The sequence below is a fragment of the Leptopilina boulardi genome, unplaced genomic scaffold (genome assembly GCF_019393585.1).
Source record: "Leptopilina boulardi isolate dan_hultmark-lab unplaced genomic scaffold, ZJU_Lbou_2.1 LbouV2_364, whole genome shotgun sequence".
NCBI classification, from domain to species: domain Eukaryota; kingdom Metazoa; phylum Arthropoda; class Insecta; order Hymenoptera; family Figitidae; genus Leptopilina; species Leptopilina boulardi.
The window spans coordinates 202,910-225,163 of record NW_026137934.1 but is presented as its reverse complement, the minus strand read 5'-3'; the positions used below and the strand labels follow the sequence as shown (position 1 = coordinate 225,163).

The window sequence follows — 22,254 nt, the reverse complement described above, 5'->3', positions numbered from 1 at the left end:
TATCATTATACCTGCGTTTTGACCGAGCCGTTTGTTTATACATTGAAGTACACAAAAAGTACCTTAAGAAACAAGGTCATAACAATGAAAATCCCAAGCATAATTAAATCAGTTTCAATTCGCGTATTGACCTGTTTAGACGTGATCAAAGTGCGTGTAAATTTTCTAATATTAAAAAGTAAATATTCGCTCTATTAAATCTAGTTTTATTATTTCTTTCATTTTTTTAGTTTATATTTTCACATACAATTATAAATTCAATAAATGCTCGGGAATACTTTAATCTTATTTTTATTCGAGAACGAAAAAAAAATTGTTTAGTGTGTGTGTATTTTTTTTGTCATTTTAGTAAATTTTTTTGTTCCGGGAGTGTTCGAAAAATTTTAAACTCGTGATCGCTTAAAGTTTTTTAAAAAAGTATTTTCATATTTTAAAACGTGGTTTCGGGAGTGTTCGAAATTTTTTAATCGCGTGTTTGTGTTTCCATGCAGAGATCATTGTCGTTTGAAATATTGATTGATTGCAAACTAAGGTTAGAGATATATAAATTTTTTTAAAATAATAATAATAATTAGATATTTAGAGTGTTTTTAATAAAATTATTATTTTTATTTTTAAAACTGTTCTATACTGCGATACTTTTTTGTTAGAGGTATAAATTTTAAAATAAAATGACCCATATTGTACACAAATATATTTCAGACAGAGAAATTAGATAATAAAAACAAATTTATCAATATGATCAATAAATTAATAAAATATTTCATTGTTATAATATATTTGTTATTTTTGGAAAATTTTTGAATCAAATAAATTCTATTTAAATTAATAATTTCTCTATTTGAAACAAATAGAATTTAATTGCCGGAAATAAAAATTATTTATTTCAAGGAAATATTTATTTTATAATAGTCAGGTAATCGATTACATTTGAATCAAAAAAAAATTTTTCATAACATCAAAAATGACTCAATTTCACTTTGCTTATAATTTTTGTTTTGTGCATTTGAAAGTCGTTGCCATGTCGCAAAATTGATATATAAACAACTGAAATTTTCGCGAGACAAAGAAATTGTCGTCCCCCTTGTATATAGATATAAATTTATATATATAAAAAAAGATTATTCTCTCATTTATCTCATTTTCGGAGAAGAGGCGCCCATATAACTGCAAGTGACTGTTGCAACTTTTAATATATAATAACGTAGGTAGAGAGTTGCATATAAACAGATACGTACCTACTCGTGAACATCCATTTATGTACATATACATAATGGGGAGAAGGCCGTGGTGATGCGAGCCAAGAGACGGGATTTTATGGGGCCCTCAGATATTGAAAACCTCTCTCTCTCTCTCTCTCTCTCTCTCTCTCTCACTCACTCTCCCGGACTACGGGCGGAGATGTAAGATAAAAAATTAATAGCCGCTTTTGGCAGGGGCCCCGGTCTGGCTTAACTGGCGGGAACAAATTTTATTACCAAATTTTATTCCGCTTACGCCAAGATGATACAGATAGCTATGCCATATATATATATACCGCGTGCAAGCATGGGCTGACTTTACTCTGATTTATACCACTTAGAAATTTTCCTTATAGCACACATAGAATTCAAAGTTTATTTTCACAAAAGAAAAATTGTGAATGGAAATTTCGATATCTCCATTTATTGCCGATTTATTTAATAGAATGAAAAAAATAGTTTATTATTATTATGGAAAATTTTACAAGATCCGATATAGAAAAAAACGAGTTATTTTCTTGTTTATAAAATGTAAAAAGTAGTAAATAGGAAGTAGTTTATTATATACGAAACAGATGCCAAAATGATGGTATCTCGATGTTATGGTTATAAAAGAAGTAAGATGAGATGAGAGATATTTTGTTGGAAGTATCTTGATGTGGTTTGGAATCAATCATCACTTGCTGTCATGGATCAATTTTCGATATTATTGTTGATGGAAAAAGTGTATAGATCTCTTTGCTTTATATGACTAGAGTAACTTTAAAAAGTTTTTACACCCTGGTTTAAAAATTTTGTTTCTTTTTTTTTTATCTCTCGTTGCACCTCCACCCTCCCAATGTACACCCTCTCTACCTCTAATCTTTTCTCGTTGCAATATTGTCGATAAGTATCTCGAGACGGCTCTCCGAGGCACACGAGGTACGATCTGCGTAGTGGTACATGCCACATGATACTTTGATGGCGGCCAGCCAGAAGTAAATCTAAGGTTTACGAGGCAGTACCGCCTCTTACTAGCACCTCCTCGAGCACTGCCCACAGTTCCATGGGGCAAAGCGAAGTAAGTTGCACGGTTCTTAGGGTCTACGACCACTCATAATTCTCATAATAAATCGTTTCACGAACAACCGACGCGCGTTGTTTGCCGCTCTCGATATATATTATATAAAGGAAGCTGTCCAATCAAATAACATTTAGAGTCAAACACATTTTTTCTTGATTTTTCGATGTCAAATTATTTTTTTTTGACAAATTTTGTTTCGATTCGTACATTTGAAAAAGAGGAGTTATTTTAACTCCCAATGGGAGTAGAAGTAGGTACTCCTTTTGGAGTAGAAGCAAAAGGAGTTGATGATATCTTTTGTTACTTACTTTCGGAGTTTATTTTTAACTCCAAAAATTTTACATCCATCTCTGGTTGTCATAAAAAATTTGTAGAATTAATTACAACCATTGGGAAAATTATACACGGTTAAAAAAGGAGTTGAATTTCAACTCCCTAGGGGATGCTATAAAAGTCCCACCTTTTTGGAGTTGAAGCGAAGGGAGTTAATGCTTTTCGAGTTAATTTTATGCCTAGGGAGTTAGTTTTAAGAAGTTAATTTAATTATTAACTCCCTTTTTGAGTTGATTTTTAACTCGAAAAATTTAACTCCCAGTAACGTTAACTCCCTCATTTTTTTATAGTGTATAACTCCCTACACTTTTTACATTGTTCACTAAAAAATTTCCTGAGTTAATGGCAACCAAAGTTGGGAGTAAAATACTTAGGAGTTAAAAATCAACTCCAAATGTGAGTTGACATTAGATTAAGTCACATAGCATTAACACCCTTGGCGTAAAATTAACTCCTTTAGCATCAACTCCCTCTGCTTCAACTCTAAAAGAGTGGAATTTTTATAGAGTCCCGTTGGGAGTTAAAGTCTAACTCCCTTTTTTTTACAGTGCACTCTCTCCTAAACAGTAAAAAAGAGTTAAATTTTAACTCTATAAAAATCACATTTTTTTTGAAGTTAAAGCTGAAGGAATTGATGCTAAGGGAAATAATTTTAAACCCAAGGAGTTAAGAGTTAATTTTCCGCCTAGGGAGTTAATCTAATGTCACCCCACCTTTGGAATTTGATTTTGGAGTTGATTTTTAAATCCCAAGTATTGTACTCCCAACTTCGGTTGCCAGTAATTCTAGAAATTGTGTACAGTGCCCTATTGGAAATTGGACTCCAACTTTACACCAAAAAGATTGAAATCATGTAGTTTCAATCCCGAAACGTGTGAATTTAACTCCCTTTTTGTAAAATATAACTTTCTTTTTGTGCAATATAACTCATGAAATTTTTTACTGTAAAAAATTTCAAGAGTTAATGCAACCGGAGTTGGGAGTAAAATTTTTGGAATTAAAAATCAACTCCAATAGGGTGTGACTTGTATAGAGTCCTGTTGGGAGTTAAAATCTAATTCTCTTTTGTTTACAGAGTTCGATTTCTAACAGTCTGTATACTGTAAAAAAATGAGGGAGTTAACGTTACTGGGAGTTAAATTTTTCGAGTTAAAAATCAACTCAAAAAGGGAGTTAATAATTAAATTAACTTCTTAAAACTAACTCCCTAGGCATAAAATTAACTCGTAAAGCATTAAATCCTTCGCTTCAACTCCAAAAGGGTGGGACTTTTATAGCATCCCCTAGGGAGTTAAAATTAAACTCCTATTTTTTACAGTGAATATTGATTTAATTTTCTATTTTGAAAATGAAAATATTGAAAAATATTTGATTTGTTTCAAAAATAAAAAATTAATTTTCTAACCTGAAAAAACTCTTTCCAATCGTATAATGTAGAAAAAATTTCCATCAAGTCAAAAATAATTTCTTAAAATTTTAAAAGAATCGTAAATATATTTTCTAAATGGAAAATTAATGAAAAAATTTTTCAGTTTAATTTGCTCCTATGAGAAACAATATTACGAATTATAATTATCGGGAAAAGATGAAAGAATATAAATGATTTATTAATAAAGTTTATTAATAAAGTTTATTAAATTGGATTTTTTTCAAGTATACTTAAAAAAATCTATATAGAAAATACAATATCAAATGCATTATATATATGTTTATATATATGCCGCAGCGCGTCTTGTGTATATAATTAGGCTTGAGATAAATGAGTTGTAAAGATTATTATAAATTTCAGTTTTCTTCAAAATTCATCATAGCTTGTTTGGAATAAAAAAAAAATAATAATATTCGAAAAACCTTTGGAACAATCGCTCGCTGTTGTAAGGGCATAAGGTCTAATCTATAGAAACTGTTTTACCAAAGACTATATCACTATAGAATATATATCCGTATATATAAACATAAGCGTGGTCGTAGTCTTCGATAATATAGTTATTACCAACAGGGGGGCCCTCGGGTCATAAGAAAGCGACGAACCCAGCATTAAAAACCAATTTTTAGTCCCGAAAAAACCTCCGCTCTTGGATCGTAATAACAGGTCTGATAATCTATAGTAGGTTTTCTCTCTGGGACGAAGAGCTCAGGCCCTATAACTTCCAGACTAAGAGTGGACAATCGACTAAATTGATGCCCCTAGCCTCTGCTTCCATGATTTTTTTCAATTATAAAATCATCCAACAGCTGTCAAACGTGCTTTCTCTCTCTCTCTCTCTCTCTCTCTCCCTCTAGCCCCCCGAAAGATGCACGAATCCACTTAGGGATCTCTTTGAATTTCAAGGTTAGCTTCTTTTTAAATTAAGACATTGATCCCGTTTCACCAACACTTTTGCAATTTTTTTTTTTTTACTCTAGTCTGTAAACTTCCCTCGATAAAAAAGTATATGTACACATATCGGAAATTAAAAATAAAAAAGGGGAAAAAATTTTTAATAATTGAAACAAAAAATTTGCTCGAAATTGAAGGATTTGTTTTTTAATTATAAATTGAGGAATTAATAATTTTTCTATAAAGATGTTCTTTTTATCTCAATTGGATATGAAGAATTAATTTTAATTTAATTTTTTAAGTAGAAAAATCATTTATAGTCAGACAAGATTCACCTGGAGGAAAAATATTAATTTTATTAAAATTTAACTTTAGAATTTAATTTTCATTGAATAGTTATAAAAAAAAATTACTATTTTGATACTGAATTGTTTTTTTAAGTAGAAAAAAACTGTCACAGTCAGACAAGAATTTTTTATTAATATTTCTATTAAATAAATGCTACAATAATAATTTATTATGTAATTGCAATTAATTATTATATATAATTTTTGTTGCAGTAAATAAAAATTTTAAGTAGAAAAAACTGCCAAAGTCAGACAAGATTTGCTTGTAGATTCCATCAATCTTAATTTTAAATTTAATCTTTATCTTCTATAAAAAAAAATGTAAATTATTTTAAAATCTGAAACGTGAATATATATATATATGTAAATAAATAATTAAATAATACATACTTAAATTTTGTTGTCAAGTCAAAATACCAATACATCGTTTTTTTTTAATGTCCAAAATCTTTTGAAACCATCAAATTATCTTAAACGTTCATTATCCAATCTTTCAATTTTCAAATTCAAGTATGCGGTTTTTGTTTCTTTTTTTTTCCTTTTTTCTCTTTCTCGGAGGGAGAAACCTATCAATGAAGCAAAATGGCACTGTTTCACAAAGTGGGTGGAGTAGTTGATCGAAAAGTGTTACTTGATCGATTCTCTTATGGAGATAATGGATTCTTGTTCTCGAACAAAAATGAAAAAAAAAAAGAATTCAAAAAGGAGCAGCATCATCATCATCATCCCCCGCCTTTTTATTTCGTTTCTAACAAATTTGCCACTGCTCTCGCACACTAAATCAAAAAATAAAAAAAAAAGAAAGATAGAAAAAAAACTGGTCTGACATCCTTTGCTCGACTCTTAATAGAATTCGACCAATTATCCCACGCAAAGCACCCTGTTATATACCTAGATTTCTATTAGCCACATTATATTCTCCGAGAACGCCAAGGCAATTACCTGCGCGAGAGTTGGTAAAAAATGGATCTGGGACGTTATTAACTTTATGAGTATATGGAACCGTTGACGTGTTATACGTCCCCTTCTCTAATATAGATTCTTCAGTAGAAATTCGCAAGCTGAAATTCTTTGGTGCTGTAACCCTATCATAAAAATTTAATTCCTTTTTTTTTTATACTCAGTCCAATTTGTCGGAAGACCTTGTCATGAGACCGGACATTGTTACCATTCGATATGAAAAGAAAAAAAAAATAGAAAAAAAAATACAGATTAGATGCTACAGATTAACACATGAGTCAACACATTTTTTGGTGTTATATATAGCTCCTGAATTGTGTCGAGTAAGACATCTGCTGGAATTGATTCCCAATGATATTTCATATATAGTTAGATAATAATCAACACGAAAAAATACAAATTTAATATTTTTAAATTTTTTTCTCCATATTTTGACTTATTTTCTTTTTAATATTATATTACGTTTATGATTTGAATTTATTTTACAATTTGAATTTTTTTTTCTTTGTTTCAGATGCAAAGGAGCAATCATTCAACAAAGTGGTGAGTGTTTTTTTTTATAAATATTCTGATTTGTAACTATTTTTTGTTTATTTTAGTGAAATTAGGCAAATTTTTTTTTAGCCTTATTTTCATTCAACAAAATAAATTTCCCCCAATGCTTATTTGGTACATTTTTATATTTAACTGAATTCCTATTTAATAAAATTTTATATTTAACTGAATTCATATTTAATAAAATTATTATTTAGCTAAATTTTAATTCAACAAAAATGCTTATTTGATAAATTTCATACTGAAAAGAATTTCTATTTAAGAAAACTTTTATTTAGCCAAATTTTCATTCAACAAAAATGTTTATTTAGCAAAATTTTCATTTAACAAAAATGCTTATTTGATAAATTTTTTTATATTTAACTGAATTCCTTTTTAACAAAATATTCATTTAGCCAAATTTTTATAAGATAGGATTTTTATTTAAGCAAATTTTCATTGGGCGAAATTTTTGTTTAGCAGAAATTCTATTTAGCACAATTTTTATATTATCGTGCAAATAAAGAATAAGTATAATGGAAATTTTGCTGTACTTAAACATTTGGTTGACTAAAAATTATGTTAAATTATAATTCCGCGAAATGAAAATTTGGTTAAATGAAAATTCGGCAAAATGGAAGTTCTGTTAAATAAGAATTCTGAGAAATAAGAAAACATAATTTTTTTCTTGATGAAAATTCAGTTATTATATTAATTATTATACTACATTAATTTTTAAACAGATTCTAAAATCCGAATCATCAAATTTTGATAGAAACGCATATGAATAAGTTCTAAAAATTTTGTTCACAAATAAAAATTCTGAGAAATGAATAACACTCGATGATGGAAAATAGAGTTTATTTATTTATTTTTTTTTTTTGAAAATTTTGTTGAATGGAATCGTATATATATATAAGGGATATTTACAGTTCGGTTATACAATTTGGTATGGTATTTGAATATTGGCGTTGGCTTGCAATAAATTTCTATTAACGGGAAATGGCGCCGCGGCGTTCAAAACAATTGCCCATTAAATCGAACGGTCCCACAGCAGATAATAACTAGCAATAATCGGCGGGACACTGCACTGGTTATATTCGGTTATATTCAGTGTATAGGAAACAAGTAGTGTGCGGGGGCCCCATCGGAGACTATACCCAACAATATTGGTACAAAACAAGGCGAGCATCGGTAATGAGAGGCCAATTAGAACACCCCGTCGATGGAATTATCTCCCCCCCTCCTTCTCTCCCTCACCCCTTCCACAGTTTGCTCTTCGACCATTCGAAATTCAAACTGGCTGCCGTGAGCGTTCCTCTTAATGCCTTGAAGGCACGCGAGCAGCTTCTGCAAATGTGCTGCGAGCGCGCCTTCACATCCAGATCACGACATTTAACTTTGATCGACTTTCAATCTTGACTTTCTCCATTCTGAAAAGGGGGAATATTTTTTTTTTTTTTTTTGCAATGAAAAAGAAATTTATTTGATTCAAATAATCAGTTATTTGATTATTAAATAAATATTTACTTGAGCCAAATAATTTTTATTTGAATTAAATAAATTGTATTTGGACCAATATTTTTTGTATTTGAAACAAATATCACTTAATTGAATGAAATAAAAATTATTTAGTTCAAGAAAATTTGAATCAAATAAATACTTTTTTCATTGTATAATAAGAATAGAGGATAATTTTAATAACTTTAATTTCTTTGTAAGTAGAAAAATCTTTTATAGTCAGACAAGATTCACCTAGATATAAATATTAATTTTATTAAAATTTTAAATTAGAATTTCTTTCGCTTTGAATAATATAAAAAAAATAATAAATTACTATTTTAATATTGAATTGCTTTTCAAGTAGAAAAAACTACCAAAGTCAGACAAGATTGTTTCACAAATATTGCTGTTACTTTAAAATTGAAACAATTTTTTTTTGGTTTTAAATAATTTTAATTATTAAATAATTATTATTTACTAAATTATAAAAAACTTATTTACTTAATATTTCAAGTAGAATAAACTATATTAATGTCAGACAAGGTTAATTTAGATATAAATAATAATTTTAGTAAAATTTTACTTTAGAATTTATTTTGTGTTAAATAAAACAATTAAATAATTACTATTTTTCTTCTAAATTTTGTTAAGTGAAAAAAACTGTCATAGTCAGACAAAGTTGTTCTATAAAAGTTTCTGGAAATTATGTTAAAAAAATTTTTTTGTTTTAAATAATTCTAATTACTAAGCAATTACTATATAAATTATAAAAAATACTCTTTTACTAAATTTTTTAAGTGAAATAAACTTTCATAGCCAGGCAAACAATTTCATTAGAAAATTTTCAATCAGTTAACAATTATTGATCAATTAATCCTATTTTAATATCTCCCAATTTTTCTGTGTTAATGATATACATTGAAAAAAATTTATTTGATTCAAATAATCGGTTGTTTGACTATTAGCAAATAAATAATTATTTAGTCAATTAAATAATATTTGTTTCAAGTTCAGAAATTATTGGTTCAAATACAATTTATTTAATTCAAATAAAAATTATTTTTTTCAAGTGAGTAATTATTTGATTCAAGTAAATGTTTTTTTTTTTTTTTGATAATATTAAAGTAACCGATTATTTGAATTAAATAAAATAACAAATTATTTGAATGAAATAAATTTTTTTTTCAGTGTAGAATAAAATTCACTTGCAATTTGTACTTCTATAATTTTACCTTGAAATAATAATTTGTTAAATAAAAATAAAAAAATCGTGAGCGGGGATCAAGATACAAATTTGTATAAGTGGAAAATTCATTCACTTTGATCAAATTTTCTCTTAAAACAACGAGACACGCCCTTATGGCAGCCAATAAACACGGCATGGCTTATACAGAACGAGAAGACAAATGTTTTGAAGATGACTCGACGAAACGAGTATATACACTCTTTTTTTTCTCTCATATAGTTTTCGTTGATTTCGCGGAACCTGTTTATTTTTTATTAAATGATCCATTAGTCCAAGCAGCATGACCACGTCACGATGGATCGCGTCACGTATCGAAGGGGGGTATATACACGCCTCGTTGATGAGTCTATTATAAAATTAATAACTATAAATCTTTGATCGACACGACGGTAGCACGTGGCTCTTCTTAATTATATATACATATATATATATATACGGGTTCGCAAATTAAGTGCGACTGAAATAACACTCAGATGAATTTATTTTTCTTTTCTTTGTATAATATTTCGTTTATATATATATTTTTTCTACCTTTCCTTTTTCCGAATATTTGACAATGAAAAAATTTATTTATCGCAAATTTTCGTTTTTTTATCAAAATTCATAATTCGGTTATCTTTTTTCAAAAAGAAATAGAAACGATTTTATAAAAGCATACATTCGTTTTGAAATTTTTAATTTTTTTTTGATGCAAGATGCTGGGTCCAATTTTGCGTGTCGAATGAAGGGAAAACAACTTAAAAAGTCGGTCAGTTTGTGAAATTTTTTGAGAACATATGCGCTAGAGTCCAATTAACCCTGAAGGCAGACGAAATTTTAAGAAACGAAAGATGTGTCGACAGATATAACTAATTTTCTTGTCAAAAAACAAATGACGAGCCGTTAACACGTATTTGGTAATTTTTTTTTTTGACAACGACTCTCTAAATTTCTTAGGAAAAATAAAATAATGAACGGCTGTGTTTGAAAAAGTGCATTGGCAAATAAAAAAGAAAAAAGACAGCAAAATCAAGAAGTCACGAAATATTATTTTGTATATTTTCGTTTAGATAGGGTTATAATTTTTTTTGTTGTTAATTTTGTCTTTTTCATACCGAAAAAAGTATATTAAAAATATAAATTTTTTAAAATTTAAAATTTGTGAAAATAAAAATTATTTAACGACGAGAATAATTTCGGCAAAAAGAATGGAGAATTAATTTTAATACTTAGGAAAGAGTTGGCTTTTGTGAAAGTATAAATTTTATAGTAGATAGGAGTTTAAAATTGAATAATTGAGTAATATAATTCTGTTACGTGTAGGTTGCACTGTATTATAAGTGTTTGACTTTCCATAAATTTCCTTGCAAGACTCTTGTCTTTTGGATGAGGTTAATGCTAAATGGTTATACTATATACGAACAAGTAACATCTCACTTTCTCGATAGACAAGACATCGTGAGGTATAATTGGATAGGTCATTTCTAGTCCACGGCATTCAGTGTGCCCCCCCTCTCTCTCTGTCTTTCTCTGCCTGCTATCATATAACTTATGTAGCAAGGTGTGAACTCTTTAAGCGTGATGTCGGCTCGTCAGCAGTCAGGGAAGGTGTTGGGCCACGATCATTTATTATCTCGAGATTGAATTTCTCCTCTCTTGGCTGCTCGACCGCGCCTCGGTTTAATTAAAATATCGTTATGGGTAGGCGTGGATTCGTGCCGCTGTTGCTTTTCCCCTCTTTTTCACCTCCATTATTCGAACACAAGATGAGACTGAACGGAAAGAAATAAATAACGAGCCAAGAGTGAGAGAGTAAGAGAGAAAAAGGAGAGGAAAATTACTAATCCCAGCTTCCGTGGTACTGTTTGACTTTTATGGTCTTTAAAGACAGTCTAATAATCAAGTATAACCGTTCTTACAAACTCTAGAAATCTATACCATATATATATATATAGAAATCAGTTCAATCAAATTGTATTTTTCTATTTCTCTTTGAAATTAACTCTTCTTATTCTGGCATTTTCCTTTAAATATCAATTTCAGGAACGAATATAATTTTCTAAAACTATTTAAAGTTGGAAAAATTTTTTGCTCGAAATTATTGAATTTAAAAAATTTCTCGGAAAAATTGCGGCTATTTGTAATGTTTTGCGAAAAACTTTAGGCAATATTAATATTATTTTGGCAATTGGACAAAATATTGGAAATCGTTTTTATTTACTAAATATTGCCGGGAAAATTTACGGCAATCTTACTAATATTGCCAGGAAAAGCAACATTATAAGTTTACCTTTAATATTGGCTAATTTTTGCCTAGGAAGCATTTCATGATTTCCCGGCTATTCTCACAATTTTTACTGGCAATAATTCTAGTGATTATTATTATTATTTTTTTTTTTGAGAAAAGTCATCACATTTTCCAGGCAATCTTTTCTTCTTCTAGTTTTTCTGGTAAAATTTGTCTTAAGATTTTCCTGACAATATCACCCGGAAAATATGTGGCAATATTAAAATATTTCTCATCTCTATATAGAAACAATATTTGACGAATAAACGGCAATCTTACAAATATTGCCAGGAAAAATTGGAGAAAAATATTGTAAGACAAAATTTGAAATTGTATTTTGACAAAATCAAAGGTAGATTTAAAATATTATTCATATATCGACGCTAGAGATTTTTTTGGGGGAAAAATCATCACATTTTCCAGGCAATCTTTTCTTCTTCTGGTTCTTCTGGTAACATTTGTCTAAGTTTTTCCTGACAATATCGCCCGGAAAATGTGTCAATATTAAAATATTTCTCATCTCTCTATAGAAACAATGTTTGATGAATAAACGGCAATCTTACAAATATTGCCAGGAAAAATTGGAGAAAAATATTGTAATACAAAATTTAAAACTGTATTTTGACAAAATCAACGGTAGATTTAAAATATTATTCAAATATCGACGCTAGTTTTCCGGGCAATATACGAAAAAAGTTTATCTTCAATATATTAGCTAATTTTTCCCCAGGAAATATTTTATGATTTTCCGGCAATTCTCGCAATTTTTTCTGGCAATAGTGCTAGAGATTTTTTTTTGGGGGGAAAAATCATCACATTTTCCAGTCAATTTTTTCTTCTTCTGGTTTTTCTGGTAACATTTGTCTAAGCTTTTCCCGGCAATATCGCCCGGAAAATATGTGTCAATATTAAAATATTTCTCATCTCTCTATAGAAACAATATTTGACGAATAAACGGCAATCTTACAAATATTGACAGGAAAAATTGGAGAAAAATATCGTAAGACAAAATTTGAAACTGTATTTTGACAAAATCAAAGGCAGATTTAAAATATTATTCAAATATCGACGCTAGTTTTCCGGGCAATATACGAAAACAGTTTATTTTCAATATATTAGCTAATTTTTGCCCAGGAAATATTTTATGATTTTCCGGCAATTCTCGCAATTTTTTCTGGCAATAGTGCTAGAAATTTTTTTTGGAGGAAAAATCATCACATTTTCCAGGCAATTTTTTCTTCTTCTGGTTTTTCTGGTAACATTTGTCTAAGATTTTCCTGACAATATCGCCCGGGAAAATATGTGGCAATATTAAAATATTTCCTATCAATGTTTGTTTGATAAATAAAATGAAAAGTTTGCCAAAAATGTGAATAAAATATTGCCCGGGGAAAAAAGAAAATTCCATTTGAAAGAAAATAATTTAAAAAAATTTTTATATATATATTGAATAGAAAATAAATAAAGTGGGAAAATATAAACAAAATCAATTGTCCAGTTAAACGGTAACAAGGTATTGATAATCAAACGAACCAGTTTGAAGCTTTTACACGCTCTTGCTATTTGCGTCAATTTTCTCGGTGAGGAATATATAAAATAAGCCTCTCTTTTATTCTCTATCCTCTTTCAAAACCCACTTGTCTTCATAGATCGACCTTTGTTTCGATTCTTAGAGAGAGAGAGAGGATTCGATTATCGCGCTTACCGGTTGGTATAACGATCATATATGGTCCCCGCCTCCTTTGGAAAGCAGCTCCACCTTTTTCTTCATCCTTCGTGTGTGCGCCTCTCGTCCTTGTCGTCCTTGCGACGTGCCAGGCTAGCGGCAAAGAACCGTCTTTTTACATTTAAATTAATTTGTACCGATTAATTTTTAATTAAAAAGTCGAGGCGAGAGAGTTGAGACCTCGCCCTCTCAATTCTTGGTATTTTTTGCCCCGCGAAACATTCCTTTTCACGGCCTTTAAAAGCTCTCGCACTATATATATATATATGTATATATAATATGATATTCCAAGTGTTGGTTTGATCGCTTTTTTACCAGGTTTCATTTTTAAAGTATCGGTCTTACACGAAACCCCCGAGTCCCAGTCACGCACCTTTAATTTTCGTTTTATCATTTTTCTTTTTCATATCAGAAAGAAAAAAAAAAAAAGTTGGTCTTTAATTTGCGCAACTGAAGATCAATTTACGAATTCCATTTCAATCATTTTCTTATTTATTATATTGGGAATGATTGTGAAATTTTTTTATATAATTAATCATATTCTTATAATTATTTACATTCTTATTAATTAAATATATACACGGAGAAAAATGGAAAAACGAATAAAGTAACTTTTACTACTTTAAAAGTAAAATTGGACCTGTCCGAAGTTTCTGCGCATCTCTGGCAACTTTTACTCGAAAAATAGTAAAATTGACTATTTCTGTAGTAAATTTTACTGTTTCCGTAGTAATTTTTACTATTTCTGAAGTAAATTTTACTATTTTTGGAGTAAAAGTTGCCAGAGATGCGCAGAAACTTCGGACAGGTCCAATTTTACTTTTAAAGTAGTAAAAGTTACTTTTTCTTTTTTTCCGTGTAAATAATTTATATTAATGTAGAAATTAAAATGTTTTGTAAATTAAATTTTTTTAAATTGGGCTGTAGAGCGACACACGGTGTTTTTTTTTTTCATTCAGTGATGCAATGTAACCGAGAATGAGAAAATTACCGATGATTAAGGAAAGAATTTAAGAGAGTTACAATTTTTTTGAAATAAAACCTAAATTTTTCATTACATTTAAAAAAGTTATGGAATATTTTAAACTTGACAAACATACAGCAAATATGAAATTGCTTTTAATAATTAATAATCTACTTAAAAATTTTAATTATATTTTTAAAAAATGTTCTACTACAATATAAACAAAAATGAATTTCTAAGTGATGGAAAAAATTTTGTTAACAAATCATAATTTATTCATTTAGAAAAATATTTAAAATTCTACATATTTTTTTTTTTAAATATTTCTAAAAAAAATGGTTAACTTTGATTTAAAATTAAAAGAAAACCATTTTATTTGTATATATATATAAAATTTTGATGTTGGGTAAAATTAATTGATTTCTCTTATTCCACAAAGTTCGGCATAATCTTCTTTTGATCAATAATAATAATAAAAATGAAGAAGCTGCTTTACCACTTTTTTAGCAAAATTCCTGTCGAAATCGAAATTTAATGTTTATTTTGCATATACGAAGAAAGGACCTATTCCTTCTGATATTTTAAAAAGCAAAACAAAAAAAAAATGATAGCCGCAGCTACCTGTAAAGTCAAATTTATGAATCTTTTTTACATAATAAAAAATTCCTTTTTTCGACGAATAAGCGAAAAAAGTTTTTATACAAATTTCAAGACTACCGTATATGGATGCGATGCTAATTTGATTGAAAAAAAAAAGAAGAGACGTTTTACGCACTTCTAAAATAAAACATGAAAAAGAATTCTTTATTGCTTTAATGAATTAATTTCTCCTCGCGTATATAATTTATGTCCCATAAATTGTAATTCGATTTTAGATTTCTTTTCAATTAACGACCTTTTTAAAAATAGAAATTCTTTTTTTATTTTCAAAAAATCCAAACCAGTTTTTTTTAAAAAAATATTTTCAATATATCGAATTTTATTAAAAATTGACAAAAATTTATACCGTTATATTTTTGACATTTTAAAACTATATATATATACATGCAACTGTGATTATGTGCCGCTATAGAAAATTTGAAGAGATTAACTCAGGAATTTACTTCAGTACATTCTTTCAAAGTTATAACATAAAGAAACATTACTAGGTGTAATAAATTCTACTTTAACAACTCAGCAAAATGGCAATTTATTTTGCTCTCTTTCTGATTCGAAAATGAAATAAACTGTCGGACAATATATACATTTTATAACTTTTTGATTTTTGAGTATAAAATTCGATATATTGAAAGAGGACAAAAGTTTAGTGGAACAAAAGTGAGAATTTTTTATTTGTTTATTATTATTATTATTGTGGTTGTTGTTGTTTTTCTCTCTCTTGGGGCAAAAAACACAGAGATTGGGGGGGGGGGGGAGAGGAGTAAGGGAAAGGAGTCGGTTCTCTCTCACACGAAAGGCAATGCGGCGTTCATAAAACGGCCGTAAAACACTAAACGGCTGTAAAGCTGCCGCCCCAAAACGCGAAAGAGTCTGTTGTTTAGCTGTTGCAGGCCGTGTTTCTTTGCGGCCTGGCAATAGAGACACGCACCTTCAGTGTTAAATCACCCCACGACCACGCCCCAAACCCTTCGCGTGTGCCCTCTCTCGCCCTTCAGGGACCCTCTTCATGTATATATATATATGATATCTCACCGCGCGAGACTCATCTCCTTTTTTTTTCCGTGTCGACCTCGCGGAGAACAATTCTCAACCCCCCCCCCTTCTGCTCCAACCCTTTTTTTGTACCCTTATTTCATGTTTTTTTTCCGAGTTTATTTTTTTATAAGACAGAGCTTCATAAATTATAATTAATAATAAACACTTGTCTTCTTCACTGAGAGAAAAAGAATTTTGTTACAATTTATTTGTTAATATAGAACTAACAAATCTGATTTGTTGGAATAAATTTTTTTACTCTTCTAACAATTTTTATTGTTATTTGTTTGCATAAGTCTTTACCAATGAAAAACCGTAATTCTAAATTTAAGTCTATTTTCTTCGCGCCTACTAAAGAATATACTTTTCATTTATTTTTAATGTTAGAATAAAATATACTTAAAATAAGAAAGAATTTTTAATTCAAGAAATAGTTCTTATAAGAAATATATTGTTCTTGAGGGCAGAATTCTTTCTTATTTTAAGAGTATTTTATTTTAAATTTAATATTAAAATTTCAAACAAAAAATTAATTTATTTTGCATTTTTTGTGATAACAGTAATACATATAGTTGAAAAAACAAAAAAATTTATTTTCACAACAAACCAGATTTGTTAGTTCTATATTAACAATCCTGTTATTAGATTTAATTATTCCTTTTACTCAATATGTTTTTATAATTACTAATCATTTTTTATAAGATTAGAAAAAGAACAAATCACCTATATTAATTAATAATAATTTTGGAATTAATAAATATTCTGGGTGTCGATTATGTAATTTCATTTCCACTTCCACTTTCATTATTCTATTTCCACTTTCACCATTTTATTTCCACTTTCACCATTTTATTTCCACTATTACCATGTCACTTCCACCTTTTTACTTTCACTCTTCCACTTTCACGAAAGTAGAAATGGAATTATAAAAATGGAAAAGTGAAAGTGAAATTAGGAAAATAGAAGTGAAAGTGGAAGAGAGAGGGTAAAAGTCGAAGTGGAAGTTTAATGGTAGAAATGGAATTGTGAAAATTGAAGTGAAAGTGCAAGTAGTAGGGTAAAAGTGGAAATGGAATGGTGGAAGAGGAAGGGTAAAAGTGGAAGTGTAAGTTTAATGGTGGAAGTAGAATAATGAAAGTGGAAGTGGAAATGAAATTACATAATCGTCCCCCTGAAATAAATAAATAAATAATAATAATAATAGATAATGATTTTTTAAACATATGTGTTGTATATAATAAGTATTACGTATACTTATATATTCAAAGTCTCTCTCAGTAAGAAGAAGTGTTTTTATCCCTATAATAAATTGAAGAAATTAAATAAGTATAGGAGTAATAGCAGAATTTACTGTCGAATAATTATGTTTCGCGTGTTGAGGAAAATCAGTTATACTTAATAAATAAGAATAACTGAGAAGAACATGTTGAAACTTAAATAGATGCAAAAAGAATCATGAGAGAGAAAGAGAGAGAGAGAGAGAGAGAGAGAGAGAGAGAGAGAGAGAGAGAGAGAGAGAGAGGGCCGGGGGAATATGAGTATATTTAGCATTTTTGTCGTAGGCCATCGTAAATAGTAATTCTTCTTGTCAGATTTTGAAAAAAAATGATGCTTTGCATTTCAATTGGAAGCACGTTCATTGTATATGCAAATTGCATGACACTACTTATGTATATATATATACATATATATCTATATATACCTCTATATATATGTACGTATATATGTGATACCGCACATACACATTTTCAACAAACTGCTCTCAGTACCATGAAGAATATTCTTTTGCCTGTTCAATAATTCTTACTAATCACAATATGTTTCACTAATAATTTTTAATATTTTTATAATAAGAAAATTAAAATTCTTTTTTCGAATTCGAATTTTTGAAGAATATAATTGTTTATTACTTTCTTATTAAATTTTTTCCACTACATTTTTTATTAAAATAATATTATTTATATAAATAAATTAATTAATTAATAATTTTATACATATTCAAATTTTTTTTCCACTTTTACATTGCTATTTTTCTAAAATACTGTACTAAAAAAAAGTATTTGATATTTTGTTTTAAAAACACTCATATATTACTGAAAATATGAGTGGGAATATTTTTTTTGAAAATTATATTTCAATTGGAAATTATATGAAAAATTAGAGAATTTCGTAGTATTTTTTCCATTTTATTTATTTTTTTAACCATAAAACTGTACAAGACTCTCATCGGGACTGTTTTATGGACAATAAAGAATGTTTCAATATTGATGGATGCTTTGAATGGTTCATTGTCGCACTAAAGTCAATTGAGAAATGTATGAAATTTTAAATTTATTACCAAAGAGACAACCGGAAAAGAGTTTTTGGAATATTTAATTTTTTGTTGTTAAATATTATTTCTACAAGTATTTTCTCTATAACGTTAAAAATTCTTTGATTTTATTCTGTTTTTTTTTCAAATTATAGACTCATTTAATTATATAAATGCACTATTTGTAGAAAAAGAATAATTGTATATACACACATTGAAATAGAATATTATTATTGTCATTAAAATTGTATACGATTATCATGTGGGTATATAATTGACATGATATGGCATTGCCTATATTATTAGGGTGATATACAATTCTACTTATTACGATTAGTAAATTATATTTCTTTTTCTCTTTTCAATTATTGTTTTCTATTTTCTATTTTGTTTTATTAAATTAAAAAATTTAGAAGACAATATTTTCATTAGCATTTTTCTCAAAAATTTCTCAATCGAATTTTTAAATGTCTAAATAGAAAATCTGTTAAATAAAAATTCAACATTTTTGCTAATAATAAAATAAATAATATATATAAATCTAAAAAGATTTACCAGGAACAATAACAGGTTTTACTAGAATAGAAAAAGGTTTTACTAGAATAGCAAAAGTTTTAATTGCTTCAGTTAAATCTTTCACTAATAAACCTTTCGCTGTTCCAGATAAAGCTTTCTTTCCGTGCTCTCTCGAATTAGTAAAATTTTTAACGAAGAATTAGTGACTCACTTTTTGTTTTTGAATTAGTTTAAAAAAAAATATTTTTTTTAAACTATTAAATTTTACTAATTCAAAAGCAAAATGTTAGTCACTAATTCTTAGTAAAAAAAATTTTACAATTTCAGATTTGTAGAGCAGTTCTATAAAAATTACATCAAGTGTAACGAATAGGTGAGGAATATTAATTTCTAATTCTAATTTGACAAAAATTAATTTCCCAAAGAAGAAAATAAACAAAGAAAGCATATTGGAATAACCACACATAAAATATGAGACACACACATATATATATAATATAATATAATATATATACATATGATAGGAGTATGGCAAGGTGTGAAGATGATTCGAATCGGTTTTTGATGTTTTGAAATGTGAATATAATGCCCAGATGTTTAAAAGGTATACGCGCGTAGGCCCCAAATCTAAAAAAAGAAAAAAAAATGATCGTCCAATGAAGATGTTGTGTAAAACGAATGTTCAGTTCGTGTCTCGAGTTCTCACACCTCGAAGACGAAGCGGCACACGGTCAAAGGCCCGCGGGGGGTAAGGCCCTCGGACCGTGAGGCTAATTGATACGTAAGATTATGTTCCTGGTCTCTCTCTCTCTCTCTCTCTCTCTCTCTTGGGTCCCTTTTCCCACTGCCCCCCCCTCTATTTTTTTCAGCCTCACCTCTCGGAAGAGCCCAGAAGAGAGAGTGAGAGAGAGAGAATGATTGGTCGTTGGACCGAGGCCCAGGCACTAAATTCCTCGTTTCAAGTCAATTTCCTCGGCACGCTCGTACGTCGTCGTGCAAAGATGAGAATGAGGCACCTGGACAGCCGAGTATAACGTCTCCATGAAGAATCTCCCAGATTTTCTTTTTAAGCAAAATGCGAATATCGCTTTGCGATTTATGACCGCGTTCTACGAGTGTATCTTCTATGTAAAAAGAAAATTCTTCTTCCTCTTACGTATTTACGTTTGGCATGCTAGATGTATATATATATATATATTCGTCTATAGATATCACTCAAGCGATAAATGTCCAATTTTATTTCAAAAATAATCATATTTAGAGAGAAAAATCACGTTTTAGATTTGATATTTCCTGAAGTGAAAAAAAAAAAATTTATTTGATTCAAATAATCGGTTACTTGACTATTATCAAATAAATGTTTATTTCCATCAAATAAATTTTTATTTGAATTAATTAAATTGTATTTGTTTCAAATACAAAAATTATTGCTTCGCAAATACAGTTTATTTAATTGAAATAAAAATTATTTGGTTCAAGTAAATATTTATTTGATATAATAGTCAAGTAACTAATTATTTGAATAAAATGAATTTTTTTTCAGTGTATCATGTGAATTGCGCACAAAATGAGTATGCCTATCCGTTTATATTATTTGCATATATTTTCAAAAAAATTTTCTGCTGAAAAAAATCTTTACCTGGAACAACGATAAGTTTCACTGGAACAGCAATATATTTCACTATAACGCAGCTAAGGTTTTAGCTATTCCAGAGAAACATATCACTGTTCCAAATAAATATAATTCTCCATGCGTATATTCGTTTATTTGAGACAAATAAAGTTTTATTAAAGTTAAAAATATATATTTGTCACCGAGCCTAATAACTTTTTATTTGTTTTAAATGTAAAATTATTTATTTAGCACAAATACAATTTTATTTAAACCAAATAAAATTTATTTTTATCGAATAAATATTTATTTGTAACACCTTTTCTCTGGATGAAGAATTTGTAAATTAATCCAAATTCTGCTAAATATATAATTTTACCCGTAGACTTGAATAAAATAAATATAATTGTTAACTTAAAATTTGTCTAATGTTGTTAAAATACGGATTTTTTTCTGTGTGAAGTAAACAAATTTTATTTATTTAGAAAAAACGGAAGTACTAAAAAATAAATGATCTCCCATTATTATTATTATTATTATTATTATGGAAAAATGAAGTGCGATAAGCGAACGGCGATTTGTTGAATATTATATAGTTCATAAAACGGGCGTGAGTTAATTTTTTTTTTTTCGTTTCGCGCATATTTTTTTTACGTGCGGCACATCAAAACTCATTTATCTCCATTTCATTTTGAAACTTTTGAAAAATTTCGTAATTGATCAGTTGCGTGCAAGAGAGCGGCAATTTATTTTGTGCTTTTCCCTTGGATCACTTTATTGAATGGTAATTGGAGAGCTCCAAAAACCTTGCGCGTTTACACGCAACTCTTCAATTACAGTCTATTATTTTCAATCAGAAAAAGATTTTTTTTTATAACCCTTTTTTTTACCCCCTTCCCTTTTTTTTTAAAAAAAAAGAGTAATATTTGCAATTAACATATACATGTTAATTATTATTATAAGCTTAAAAAAAACTACAATTTTTAAGATATCGCTGAAAAAAATATATTATTTCAAAATTAGGGGAGAGTGGGGCAAAACCGGGTAGGCGGGTCAAACCGGGTACCCTCAGTTTTCCATAATAGGTATTTCCATTTGTGTCACCCATTACATATATCTTTTATACACCTAGAGAAATGATTTATTTGAATCAAATAAAATATATTTGAATTAAATAAACAAATATTTGTCTCAGAGCCTACTAACTTATTTATTTGGCGTAAATAAAAATTTTATTTGTCATAAATAAATTTTTCTTTGGCTCAAATAAATTTTTTATTTAAATGAAATAAAATATATTTGCAACAAATAAATGAGTTAGTAGGCTCGGAGGCAAATATACCATTTCTCTGAGTGTATTACAACTAACATCATTTTAATTATATAATCACTATATAAAAATTTATTTATTATATTTTATGCGACTTTCAAATTTTAGGTCAAAAGAAAATCGATTTTTTACCGAAAGTAAATCTCTTATAAAACTTTTTGTGTCGATATATTCGTTTTGGCAAGTATAACATCTTTTTCAGCATTTATTTACGAGTAATTTTTATTAAAAGTAATTGTTAAATTATTAACAATAAGCTAAGAATTTTACATTTTGTTAAAAAATGC

General features: G+C 28.4%; 1 long non-coding RNA gene across 1 annotated transcript in view; it reads left to right on the top strand.

Annotated features, from left to right (window-relative positions):
* LOC127286903 (uncharacterized) overlaps positions 1-22,254 on the top strand; it is a 342,205-nt gene that overhangs the window by 129,551 nt on the left and 190,400 nt on the right. Inside the window, exon 9 of the long non-coding RNA XR_007843811.1 lies at positions 6,779-6,807. This is a non-coding gene — a long non-coding RNA (uncharacterized LOC127286903). The remainder of the gene's footprint in view (positions 1-6,778; positions 6,808-22,254) is intronic.